Below are 15293 nucleotides of genomic sequence, written 5' to 3'. Positions count from 1 at the left end.
TTTCTTGCTGACATAGAAGAAACGGTATGTGAATTGTGAAAGCAATGGGACATATTTATAAATTTAGTTTATAAACCATTAACAACGATTATTAAATTTACTTGAATAATAAATAAATTAAAGAATTATAACAAAGAAACTGACTTAATTTCATAAATTGGTACTCAATTTACTGATAGCAAGTATAAAGAGCATTGACCGTAGATTAATGATTGGAGAAGTTTGTCGGGGGGTGCGGTCAGCAAAGAACAACATAAATAAACAAAACCAACTTCAAACTTCAAACAAGACAAACTTCTCCAATTATAAAGAACATTGTACTTAAATTCAACTAATGGGGACTCCTTAATAGGTTCACATATTTGGGATAATGTGGTTCTTATTCGAACTTAAAAACGATGGCGATCAAGAAATCTTCAGGCGAAGATCGTTTGAATCCGAAAAATATTAATTTCCTTAAAATCAAAGTAGGAATTACTTAATTGGCATGCCAAAGGCCAAATAATAAATTTAGCAAGAGTGGACGTTAGGTTAATAGAAAAAATAAAAATTTGTATTAATGGCTCAATTCGGATACGTCAGGAAAGAATGTAAAAAAAAAACTTAGTGTTGGCTATTACACTTAAGTGTAATAAATAATGGACATTAGTGAACCGTATTGAGATTAATTAATGACTACTTTTGTAGGTGGGTACAAATCATCAACAAATCAATATGCAGTCAAATCAGAAGCACGCCTACACTAACTCTATTTTGACGTCAGATCACATGACAATTTCTATGTTACTCTTAACGCTCAATCATTATATTTGTTTGCTGTCAAATAATGAAAAGTAATGACCTCAAAAACATTTAAAGGTTCATCAAACTTTACTTACAGTTAGGTTGTATATTTTTCTTACCTAAGTGTAGGTTTTGTTTCTGGACAGGTTAAAGTATTACATAAAAATTCATTTTAGTTTAATGAAACATTCTATGTGAATGGAATATATAAATTTTATCCTCAAAATTTATTCTCTAATCTAATTTAATTTTAACTTCCACCCATACTTATTCCAAACACAACATTTTGTTTTTGCCACCCTCCCTCGCATTTCTGCCTTACAGGATTCGGCAACAGTGGGGTAATGCGCTAGGGTTAGGTATGCCACTGCTGCTAATAATCTTCAACCTTTTTGTTTTGTTTTTTGTTCAGACTTTATTAGTCATTGACGGGGGTGGGGTGGGGAGTCATTTAACTTTAAAAGGGTACAATTTTGCATACCGTGGCGCACCCCAACACTCAGGTGAGTGGCATTCAGATAGGGCTGCCCGTTATCCACCTGCATCCTGGTCTCAGTCTGCGTCTGCATCTTCGCCTTTATATTTTCCTATAGCTCGCCGATCTCGGATTGTCAAGCCCTTTCTAATGTAATGTGCGGCGGGCCGACCACCATCTTCCACCCGTGGATGAACTCCTTGAAGAATAGTTGAATATTAGATTTTTCCTATTGTTGTAATATCGATATAGAATATTAGCAACAATATTCCGATATTATTTTATCGAAATAGCGATATTTCGTTTAAAATATCAAAATATTCCTTTTTTTTTTAAATCTCTATACAATTTTCTAGTCTATTTAAACAAAATATCGATATTTCAATAAAATAATATCGGAATATTGTTGCTTACATATCATATCAATACTACAATACTACAAAATATCGAAATAAATATGTAATTATCAAAGTAAAATAATCGACATTCCTATTTTAATATCTCTTTATAATATTTTAGTCATTTTAAACAAAATATCGGTATTTCAATAAAATAATATCGGAATAGTGTTGCTTATATTCCATGTCGATATTACAAAAATACAAAATATCGAAATAAATATGTAATTATCAAAATAAAATATCGATATTTCTGTTTTTAATTTTCTATTCTATTTACTTGTCTTTTAAAACAAAATATCGATATTTCGATAAAATAATATCGAAATATTGTTGCTAATATTCCATATCAAAATAAAATAACGACATTCTAATTTTATTTTTTCAATACAATTTTCTATTCTGTTTAAACCAAACATCAATATTTCGATAAAATAATATCAGAATATTGTTGCTCATATTCCGTATCGATTGCAACAATAGAAAATATCGAAATAAATATGTTTTATCAAAATAAAATTTCAATTTACCATTTTTAAATTTTCTACAATTATATTTTTCATGTTTATGTTATGGTTATCGTGTTGTTGCTTTGTTTCGTCGTTCTTAAGAGTTTCTTGTGTATTTTGATTAGGTAGGACATAAAATAAGTCTTCCTGTGCTATGTTATCATTTTATAATTATTATTACTTTAATTCGTTAAAATTTTAGTTCTGATATAATATCGATATCGATATTAATTACCGATATCGATATCAGTATTTTTCTTTCGAAATCCTATCCCTACCACACAGCTCTGATCTATATCCTCATTACAACCAAATGTAAGTTTTTTTTTTTTTATTCTTCATTACATTATATTATTACATAAGACCATCTTGACAAAATTTCCTACGCCAGTTTTCGCATCCTTATCCTATCGAGGCAATCTTTTTTGTATTTTTTTAAGCTCAACAAGGGTGCCATGATTTTTTTTCTCCTAAAGAGGGAGTAGCGGAATTCTTTTAGCTGGAAAATAATGCTGGGATGAAAGAAGTTAGTGAACCCTGTTCTACTCAATGGTTGAGTAAAAGTTTCCTTTAAAATTTAAGATGCTTTTACATGTTTATATCCTAAAATTCACTCAATTTAATCATTCAAATTTTACAACTTTACATATTAAAGTTAATTTTAATGCTTTACTGCTGGACTATTGGTTATATACCCGAAAATACAGGGCAACAAATCTGCTATATTATGCCCTTGCACCCTCAGGGAGTGGTTAACTTTTATCATCGTCAAAGATTTTAAAATAACAATCTATTGACAAATTATTTAACACCTTCTTCTAGGTTAACATGAAATTTTACTAAGATGACACATTTCCTGAAACATTTAAGATTCTCATTTGAAAAATAAATATTTTGCCTACAAAGCTGCTCTTAAAAAAAATTACATATTGTTGTAGTAGCTAATATTGCCGAAATGAAAGTATGATTTTTAAACTGCTTCGCAATCAAATCGGTGTGGGGTATGTGTGAATGAACACATCAGATATTTTTCCGTAAAGAATTGAAAATAACAGAAGAAAAGTTTTGATCTACATTATATGGCGGGATGAACTATTTTTTAATCTTAAATATACTTAAATTTAGACTATATGGACTGATTGGACTATATATTTGGAGCCAGATTCTTCAGATTAATTTGTTGTTGATTACATGTGAAAGGGAACTGGAAATAGTTCTATTATCGTCAGGCTAATTGATGTTCCCGAAGTGACTTGCGAACTTTTTAATTTTGCTAAATTGTTCTTTGACGGTCATTAGGATGGCTCATTCTAAACGTGCCGCTAGCTATTGCCACATCGATACTGCTGTCATGGATATTTTGTATCACAGTAAATATGTTTTTGACTTTGGAATAATATATTTCAGAATACCCTTTAACCAGAGGTATATCAAGCACGAAGCATCCTTCATCACAAATTCAAGACTTTACTTATATTACATCAAATACTCCTCTTTATTTCCTTGAAAGACGCTTAAGATACATTAAACACCTCAACTTTACTCTTTTCCCAACCAGCATCCATTACAAGTAAGAAGAAGGTTTCCCACCATCTTAGCAGTCAAAAATAATTCATCAGCCATAATTTACCACTAATTATCGCATTACGATAAATCAATTTTTTTTTTTTTTAGTCTTTACTGTTGAACTTTTCGGAATCAATCGTCCATTTCACAAAATTATTTCCACGCAGTCATTAATTCTGACTGTTCAATTGACCTTAAATCTTATTGATGAACTGTCCTCAAAGATCCATTTTTAACACACCCGTTAATAATAGAGGTTAAGCAGTATTTGAAATCACTGAAAAAGTTGTATTCTAGGGTTATATTTTTATGGCTATCAGGTCATTGTAGGATTGCCGGAAATGAAAAGGTAGATTTCCAGGTATAAAGATAGGTCAAGTATTTTCATCATCAGGTAGCAAAGATGTCTAGTTCGTATTAATGAAAAGGGGTGGCGAGAGTGGCATTATGGACACAAAAGACAAGTTAAGACTAGTACAGTTGGCGCTCAAATGCCTTGCAAAAAATTCATATAAAACTTATTTCTCTAAAAGAAGAACGATTATCGTAAATCTATTCAATAACAAATAGTCGCACGTTTCCATACGATTACTGAAAACATTCCAGGCGGCTTTACCGCATTAGTTAGCCTAAATAACTTAATAAAAAAAAAACTAAAATCCAATAATAAAAACAGAAAACTGGTCATCATTCGCTCGTCAATTAATCCTTCACTCTGAAACCTTGGCTTATAATGAAGTATAGTGCATGGCATTGTAACATGTGTAGCAGAATTTGGAAGCTGAATAACAACTAATCCCATAAGCTAAATTCCAAAAAAAAAATCACATTTTCTCTCACATCTTGCCACCTCCGAGGTGGTGGTGGAGGGGCAATTTCCCTGAACAGCGGGTTGGTGCAGGCCTTTAGCCCATCAAAAAATTTAATGTGCCTCCGACCAATGTACTCCGACATAGAGAGCACCAGGAGTTCTTCATACATAACTGTGTTCTGGCCCTCTGTAACGCTGTTCCTCTTACTATCTGTCGAAGGACGGAGTTCTGGAAGCTCTGCAGTTTATTGAGAGTGCACTTGTACATATGTCGCAGTAGGGGCGCACTGTAAAGCAACGTGGGTCTAATGACAGTTTTATAAATCTGCAACTTAATCCTGAGAGAGAGCTGCAGAGATTTCAATAGGTCGTATAGCTTGCTGTCTTCTGTCTGGCTAGCTTGAGCCTCTCATGAACATGGCTGAAGAAAGTGAGATGGCGATCGAGTGTGACTCCCAGGTAGAGTAAGGAGGTAGAGATCCACTCGTCGACCTCATCTATCTTGAAGTAAGTAGGCATTGGTTTCTTTCCTTTTTTGGTATGACATCACTATTGCATCAGTTTTGGCGAGGTTAAGCTTGTCCCAATACGCTTGAGTTCAGCAGCGATGGTGTTTGTCGCCTCTTGAGCATGAGTCAGCGCTGTTGGGGCATTACCGCTGGAGGCGTAGATGCTAATGTCGTCCGCATAGACAACAATCACGGCCTTCGGATTGATACTACCGGAGCTGTGAAGACCACAAACATTATTGGTTCCAGCACCGAGCCCTGAGCCACTCCAGAGGCTTATAGTTTCTAATCAGTCGACATAGGGTGGTGGGAAATTTAAAATCCTCCAGTTGGCGGATGAGAAGCGGATAGGAGACACACTCAAAAGCCTGGCTACAATCAAGCAAGATGAGTGCCCTTGCCCTGTTCATGTACATGTGTCCTAGAGTGTGAGATTGCAGTTTGGCTAGATGATACTCACATGCGACTCTCTCTGGAAACCTGTCTGCTCAGGCGGAATTATCTCTTCTTCACCGCAGTGGTTCATTAGGTGGTGATGTATGAGCCTCTCGAATATCTTGCACATTTGCGAGAGGAGGCTGTCCGGACGATATTGCTCAATCAAATCACCCTTCTTACCAGGCTTGATTAGAATAACAACAACGGCTCGATTCCAGACGGTCGGAAGTATGATATCCTAATACATGCGTTAAAGACGTTTAGAAGAAATGCTTTACCCCTCCTCGGTAGCATTCTCAGCATTACATAAGGAATATCATCCTCTCCAGATGCCCTGTTTCCTTTGGTACCTCGTAGCGTCGACTCAAGCTGGTTAAAGGTAGAGAAAATTGTCTCCTCAGTAATCACTATTTGTCCTCTCAGCATCCCTAGTAGCATAGCTAGTAGCAAGAATTCCACCTGTTCCCCAGCCGTCAACAGGTCGTCGCCCGATGTAAGGTGCACATTCTGCTTCTTGTTGACGAAGGTCCGCACAAGTTTCCAAAACTGGCGATGATCGTCATGTGTCCTTCGCAACTGGTCATGCCATAACGACATTTCCTATCCTGCATGAGACTGTCAATCTGCCATGTCATCGCGTTGATGGCAGGTTTCAAGCTAGAGTCCCTCGTCCGATGGAAAATATTGCGGAGATTATTATGCTGACCAATGAGGGCGAAAATGTGCTGCGGCGGTGTTCTGATGTCATTGGGCTGCGGCGCAAACCTCGACACATCAGCTGCATCCTGAATAGGTAATGACCTCTACCGCCTCATCAACTTCCTTCGACGTCAGTAATGGTATTATCCGAGGGAGAGTCATTTCGACACAGGAATTGAATTCCTTCTAGTCGGCTTTATGAAGGAGGTACTTGGTTGCCGGTGGTGTGGCTGGATTACTCTAAAACTTGTACAGTTCTGATCGGAGGTAAGATGGTCCGTAGGCCAAAGTCTGGCAATCAGTGACGGTGTGAAGGTCCCTGGTGAGGAGTAGATCCAGTGTCGAGGTTCTCGATGGATATCCCGCATGCCTGAAAGTGTGCACCCCAGGATGGAAAAGAGCGTTCTTCGTAATATAAGTTCCCATGGAATTATTACCGCCACACAGCCAGGCGGTGTGACGGGCATTAAGATCCCCGAGGCCACACAGGTGATGAGACACGTTCTAGGGCGCCTCTATACACATATAAACGTAAAGCGATGTTTAAGGCGTACATCTACAGAGACCATGTGTGTGCTCTCAGTCGGTTCAACAGGATTGGAGATCTGCCTCCATGAAATGTCACTTCTGACCAGTATGAGGACACTCGCTATATTACCAGGGGGAATACCTCACGGTATATGGTGTAGCCTCTGAGGTGCAGTCCAATAATGCCAACTTTTATAATTAGATACATTTGTTAGATTTAAACTTAGCTCTGTGAATTTAAGTTGATGCCATATCAATAAAATATATGCAAAAAATAAATAAAATAAGAAAAACTTTTCAGGAAACTATTAACACCAATAGGAAGTAAAAACGGTGCAAATCATTGCACAACGGTTTATTATTTGGATAAGTTTATTATTATATGAGTAAAAAAGTAAGAAAATTATTTGTTGTATTTTCGCTAATTTTTATCTAATAAGGATTGTAATACTTTTTGTTAGTCAAAATTTGTGGACAACTGGTTTTTCTTGTTTTTATAAAAATTAAATCGATTCCTATGGTAACCTTCCCAAAATACTTAAAAATTGGTGCTAATTCCGATAATCTACATCTTTTCTATTACTTTGTCAATTTAGGAAGTTTTTTTTTTAATTTTATTTATCAATTTTTCAAATGCTATTCTTTAATTTACTGTACAATGAATTCTTTTTAAGGTATGTGAATAGAGAATCCTGAATAATGATTAAATTTTCCTTCTCTTCGTAAATTTTTCCAAGCTTTTTCTTGGGGATTCATTGTATGTACCAAAAATAACTTTTGAAAAGTTTCTTTAAAATCACTAGACCGTCGTTTTGCTAATAGACAGCAGGCGTTGCGTATATAGTCCCGACTTTGGTATAAAGGCTTCGAGGACCAACTTTTCATAATCAAGCATGAAGATCGACATCTATGTTCAAAAGATAATATAACTTATTATCATGATAGTAACTTTTTTTTTAACCATTTACAAAATATATCTATTTTAATAAAATAAAACTATTGCTTTTTATTTTTAATCTTTTAGTCAAATAAACCCTGTGAATGTTGGATCCAAATCATGGAGATTCCATGCTTGCTAAACAACCGAAATCTTTCCTGAAGACCTAGTTATTTTGTTGTACGCAATAGTCGCTGCATTGTCCCGAACCAAATCACCTGAGGTCGTGTTCTATGTCATTGTACCAAGCCGGGTCGTCCGATCCTCCAATTACCAGTGTTTGGTCTTTCTGATATTCCTGCCTCTTTGTGAAGAAACTTCACTGATGCAACCACCTCAGTCGATGAATAATTTATTAGGCAATTTTTATTCGTTTCTTGTAAATAAAACCTATAATAATTTTCATCATTCCAAACTTAGCCTCTTTCAATATCAAGTAAGGTATCCAAAAATTTCTCCCTTTAAATCCTTATATTATATCTATATCTTTCTAATATGTTGGTGGTTCGGAGTTGTCACTATGTTCAAAACTTGTCTTTAAAATTCAGACAACTAACGATACCTAAAAGTATATAATACCTGTATAACTCTTATACATTCACTTGTAGCTTTCAATATTCAATACAAGGCAGCCCAGAAAATAATATGATTGGACAATCAATAAACCGAGTTAATAGCCAAGTTATTGGCAGGTTGGTTTTATCTATAACTGAAAGATAATTAATTATGAAAAGTAGTTGATAATCTGACTTTCAAACGCTTTGTGGACAAATTGCAATACTTCAATAAATTATAAAATAATATGAAGATATGAATGAAAAATCTTTATTGCCCACATACTTTATACTTACTGATAGCAATTTATCATAACAGCAAATAAGTGAGAAAAAATTTCATTTCTAAAATAAAAATATTTTTCTGCGATTTTTTTTTCGGCACTTTGCTTTAATTTTCTGCGGAGAAAGAAAATTTTATTGTAAAATGTAGATTACTAAATGTATTACTAATTTGGGAAATTTGAGATAATTGTTATTTTTATAATTATTTTTAATCATTATAGAGTTATGTCATTATGATACATAGTAAGTCCGATAAAAAGGTAGAAAGAGGGCAAAAAGAGTAAAAGTTAATAAAATAAAAAATTAAAGCTGCATTTTAAGTCAACGGATTGAAAGAATTCTTGATGTCAGAATAACCTGATATTCTGTAAAAGGTTTATTGAGGCCAGGGTCTCTAAAATGATGCGTTGGTTCTTCAAATAATTATTATTTGAAAATTATATTGTTAATTTTATCGATCAAGAGATATCACAATCTAATTATGACATAACAGACGTTACTAGGTTAAACTTCCTATTTAGAAATCTATGGGTAAGAATTACAAAAATACTGCGAATTATTACACAATAATTTATAATAACAGTAAATATCAGAAAAAGGAAAATCTGCATCTGAACCACCATACCAAGTCTAATAAAAAAATTATGTTGATGTTTAGTTCCGAAGATCAAACTGGGGATGATTAGTGACTCTTGTGCTAAATTAAAAAAAAAAAATGACCGTAAATTGCATTGATGATGTGGGTGGAAGGAAGGATCTCGTATTCGATTTTTGATTCTACATATATTTATGTATATATTAGGTATAAGATTTTTATACATGAAAGCAGGAAGGTTAAGAATGGTGGGACATGTGGATCGAAGCAATACATATGAACGCCTCTTTTTAACAATGAATGACAATATAGTTAGCAAGAGACCACCTGGGAGACTAAAAACCAGAAGGATAGATAGAAGTAACAAAGATACGAAGGAGACGCAGGACAGGCAGGCGAGGAAAGGACTGGTTTGAGCTGCCAAATATTAAGAAAGTCTCAACCGAACTAAAATATGATTTTTATGGCATAGGTCAACATTATGTTCACTATTTGAATCATTAAACGTTCTATGCGTGCAGCTTATACAAAATTGGCAAATAGAACTCAAAATTACGGTGAGTCCCACATCATTGCAGGTTATATATTTCATGCTCCACTTTGATTAACAAATTCTATGTTCGTTTGGCTATAGAGTGTCGTAATTGAATGATTATTATTATTTAGTTTAGGGGTTCGAAACAAGTTTTTCCTCTGTATCAACTTCAAATTTCGCTCTGAACATTGTACAGGTTGTTTTACCATTGTTCTTGTCCTTCGTATTTAACCATAGATCCAGCTATCCTTCAGCATTGTGTGAGTAGTTGACAATATATGTCTAGAATGATACACTTAATCAGTTGAAAATTCAAGCATAACATTGATAGACGCATTCTCATTAAACAATATTAAAACCAAAGTTCATAAATATAGACAAAGTATTTGTAAATACCAATGGCATGATTCATAAAGAATATTATACTTTTAGTTCATAAATAAAAGTATACAAACTATAATGTGCTAACACATAATACTTATTTAATTCCAAATGGATAAGACTACAACTGTGATATCACAGTATTTAAAAAGTAAAAAAGGACAAGTCAACATTTTACAGTTTCATTTGTGAAATCGCATCAAGTAAATATTACAAAATTAATGGTATTACTTACTTTATTAAGAAACAGGGTATTGGTATTAAGATATTAATGAAACTATTTTTTTTTGTTTTTTCAGAAAAACATTTCTTGACATTAGGGATGATTTCCTGAAGTATAACTTAGGATGGGCAAAGAGTAACATAGAATGAACCTTTATAACCGGTACTTCCCTTACCCTTTTCGCAGCCGTAATAAAGCCGACCACAGCCCGCTTTTATGAGACCTTCTTGAAGGCGATAGTATATCACCCGACTGTATTGTGCCAAATGGAATGGTCCCATAGTATTCACCCCAGTAGTGTTGTATAACAAGTCTGGTCATAGTCTGACCTACCGCGTCTCAAAGGTGAGTCTTGTTGCTTATATTCCTTTTCTGGGATTTTCATGGAACAGATTAGTAAAATAAATGCTAATATATATTATAACATTTAACATTCTAATTATTACTAAATCATTTGATGAGAATAGATGGAATAAATATTGACTGCATTTTCTGACGATTCTTTATCGATTATTAGATCATTGCTTATATAACGTTTTTACATCGGTTATTTTTCATCCCATACACTTACATCATTCAATAAATGAAATTGATAATCTGTAAATTCTACTATGAAGGGAAGAAGTACTTGAATACTACTATCTCTTCATTCGACATTTTTATTCAACATTTTGTTTAATTTAAAATACCGTTTGTTTTTACAAAACTAGTTATTTAAAAAAAGTAAAAAATGTTCAAATGATATATATTTTTTTTTCAACCGTTCAATTTTCAAATAATGTTTTGTAAATAATCTACGAGAATCATTACTTAATTTTGAATTGAATAAAACACTCGGAAGCTTATCACTTACTTACATTTTATTTTGTTTATATTTTATATAAATTATTTTGTTATTATTTAATCAGTTCTTATTTTATCTATTATATTCTTCTTTGTTGATATATTTGTATGGTATTTTTTTCATTTTTCTCTACATATGATATAAATCTAAATTTTGAACTCAAATAATTATTGTCTCTAATTGTTTCATGTTTTATTGTTATTATTATTCAATATTCTAAACAATAAAAATAGTTCGATTCAAGCATTTAGTACATTGCAAATTTAGTTTACACCATAAGGATTTAAGAATTACATTAAATCAATGATCACTTGTTATGTTTTTTAGTTGTTAAATAATTGTTCGAATATTTCTAGTTATATTTTATTTTTTTTTTAAATAATTAATATCAATAAATATTTTACTTCCCTGTTCAAGATAAAAGTTGCAGATGGCAAACTACAAAAGGTTTCTTATGTGGTTTCGGACACTATAGGAATTCCAATTTGAGGCGGTAGAATTTTTTATTAATCCAAAAAATTAAATAAAAAGCTATAACAATATATGAAAACAGACAAAACAGGTTATATCTGCTAACTCAACTTAAATTATCAGACTTGAGAAAATCCAAAACCATTATAAACCTTTATTTTTAGAATTTCCCAAATAATATAAAATATTGGAAATAATATGTGAATAGCGTTTTAATCTCATATATTGCTAGTTATTTTTGAGGATTGCATGTGAAATTTACTAAGATAAGGGAAAGAAAAAATATTGTCATATGTGTTTATTAAACATAAAATCTTTCTTTTGCATTGAACTATTTGACAATTTGACCTTTGATGAATCAATGCCTAACTGAAAAATCAAATAAAGGATGGTTGTTGCTGTAAAAGGTATGAATTACTCTAATGTAGCTCCTTGTGTTTGTGTTGCGGGTACTTAGCATTTATCCTTGAAGACAGCGCACATCACTTAGTAATTCGATGTTTACCATTGCAATGCATCTAAAAGGAGCACTAGAGGTGTTTTTTTTGGCCAAGATATTAATATAAATTTTTTATATTATTATTATTTTTTATGCCAGTTTCATGATTTATTGCGGAATAAAATTAGTAAATACCATAGCGTTCATGGGGTCATCAGTTTCCTTCGACTATTATCTTAAGCCTAAAAAATATATTACAAACTAAATCTTTACATCAAACTGGGTATCAGTTAGTAATTGTATTTTTTTACGTAAACAGATATGTAATATTATCATTTCCCAAAAGTGAATGATTGTAATATTTTGCGAAGTTAATAGGAAAAATTTTTAAAAACAAGAATTGTTAAGAACACCCCTGTTGTTATCCCTTCCCTACCCTTAAAAAAAATTGCATAGTAATGTTTCATTAATCTTGAATTTTAAAATAGTTTTAACCTTAATCGTAATTTTAGAATAATTATAATATTTTAATGTTAGCAACTTACAGGCGAAGGTTCTAATTTAGTTATGATGGCGAGGTGTTAAGAGTAATAGTTTTACTATTTTAATTGTTATATCCTGTCTTTGAATGGTAAGCCCTTTTACTATATAATGTATGTTTTACAGATGTAAGCTAATGCCCTTATGATTCCTGAATAGGCGAAAATGTGCCAAGATTAATAAATTATATAGTTTTTGAGCTACAAAAGCCTTTTTATGTTTTTAAATCCATTTTTGTAATTATGTTTCCTATATTCTAAAACCACATAATATGACCGTCCTTTAGAACGGAAAATTTACCAAGTTTCAATATTTCTTGATTGAGGATCATTAATATTAATAATAATGGTATTGAGGATTATTAATGTAAAAATAAAAATGAAGAATGTATTTTTCTTAATTTCCAATTTTATTTATTGTTTAAAATGAACCATAAGAAAGTTTATTCAGTTCTTAAAAACTTTTATGAAATGCTGATAACAAGAGTTAAACTAATAAAACGAAGGAAAATGTATTGACATAGAATAATTTACTAAGTACTTATTCCATAAGCCTAATAATAAAATTTTAAGTATTCATGCCTTCTTAATTAAAGTAAATTGAGAATTTGTTAAAAGCAGTAATAGAAGATATAGATAAAAGGCGTGACTTACGACAGCGGAGAAAGCGTAGGACAAAGTCAAGGTCGTATTTCGTAATTTTTCTCAGTACCTTCTACGAGTAACCTCCGGTCTTTAAGCCTATTCTCGGCTACTCTACGGCCAAATTAATTAACGGTGATAATGGCCAAAAATTGATTACCTGGTTATTTTCAAATAAATGTTTTGTTAATTGTTTTGAAAGTATTAACGAAAATGTTACTTACATCTTAAAACGATGTAACAATAGTGAAATACATTGTACAATGAAGTACGTTTTTTGTGATATAATTGTTATAATAATATTGGTAAAGTTGATAAATATAAATATAATAATAATTCAGTAATAATAAAATTATATTGCAGAGTAATAATTGTAGATACAACATTTAAATGGTGTCACAATAATTTCTGATCATGTACGAATTATACACTTTTTTATGAAACGTCTGAATCGCTCTTGATTTCATCAAAGTGTAATCTCATATTAAAATCTGATTGCCTGGACTTTTATTTCTGCTCTGAATTATTACATTTTTTACCGATGATTAATTTCTGCATTTTATCCGATCAAACAATCAGAAATCGTCATTAGGATGATTGCATAACACACTACCCTTTTCCAAGCAGTGGAATTATGCCGTCGACTAAGAAGATTGTTATTCGTTGTTGCATATATGCCACTACCTCTTTCATTTATTTTAATTGATAAATTCAATGAAATCATTTCGGTTTGTCTAGGGTCATTAGTATCACAGTAGCGATCTGTGATTAGAACCTTAAAACATGGAGGAGAAGAACTAACAGTGAACTGTTTGCAGAGACTGATCAGTCAGTACGATGTGAATACAAGAAGGTTAAAATGGGTCGAAGCAACTTATCAGGATGCCTCTTCACAACAGTTAATCCCATTATAGTTAGCAAGAGACTAGTTGGGGGTATAAAAACCGGATATATATTTTCAGAATCAACAAAGATCTGAAAGAGTTGATGCAGCAAGTTGAAAAGCAGTAGCCCAAGACAGGCAGGCGTGATGGGGCCGCTTGGTAGCTCAGAGAGTTGGGTCTTTACAGCCTGGGGAGGCGACTTTTATTTCTGTGGTTGCCCTATGATATGAATACTTGACTCACTACCACGGTGTATGTTCCCCCTGTGTGTCAGAAATGACAAGGAACAGGATCATTAGAGAAAAAGAAAAGTAAAACAAAAAAACAATGACAGGCGTTGAGAAGGTTGATTCTGGCAGCCGAAGATCTACAAGATCTGTAGACTCAACCGAAAGAAAAAGTGTCACCAGTTAAAAATTGAAATATTTTCTTTAATTAAAATAAACTCTCCGTTAAAAGTATTGCAACACACATAATTCTCGATATTTTTTTTTATCTTTACCTTAATCCATACCTTGTTTGTATTATTAGCAATATCATAATGAGAGACATTACAGATTAAACATATCATTGTTATTCATTGTTTACCAATGAATAACATTACTAAATGTAGTAATGTTATTCATTGTTTACCAACGAACGATGCAATTTTGTTTTATACATCTCAAATGTCTTTTCATTCCATGTTTATCTATCGTTTCCCTCAAGTATATTCTCTCTTCCCTCTTTTCTCTTTGGTTTAGTTATAACAATTAATTGTGTTCATAATGAATCTATTAAGCCACGATGATTCGGTCAGATTCATCGCTCTCTCTCTCTGAAGAAGGAAAAACATTGCGTAAAATCGCTAATCGTCTTGGGATTCACTATTATTCTGGGTATTCTGAGGTACGCATCCCCTGCGTGGAGCCGAAACCTCACGTAAACACAGGAGAGAAAACTGGCCACCATTCAGAGATTTGCTCTGTTGAGGGTCACGAAGACATACAGAACGGTGTCACATGAGGTTGGGCAGATGCTGGCCGAAGCGATGTCCCTGGACCTCATAAGGGCGCTACTTTGAGAAAATTCTTCCCTACTGTCCTTCCTAGATTGAAGGCTAAATGGGTTCTCACAGATCCTAACAGGAAACGGGGGGTTTCGGGGAAAACTGCAGAGCTTTATAAAGAACATTGACCCCCGGTGCCCCACAAGCGGAGTTCCTGAAACAGCAGAACACGTAATAGTTTATTTATTTTTATTATATAT

Source organism: Halyomorpha halys, unplaced genomic scaffold (genome assembly GCF_000696795.3).
Source record: "Halyomorpha halys isolate HHAL.00 unplaced genomic scaffold, Hhal_1.1 Scaffold963.1, whole genome shotgun sequence".
In the NCBI taxonomy this organism is placed as follows: Eukaryota; Metazoa; Arthropoda; class Insecta; order Hemiptera; family Pentatomidae; genus Halyomorpha; species Halyomorpha halys.
The sequence above is the reverse complement of the archived record's forward strand: the minus strand, read 5'-3'. Positions refer to the sequence as shown.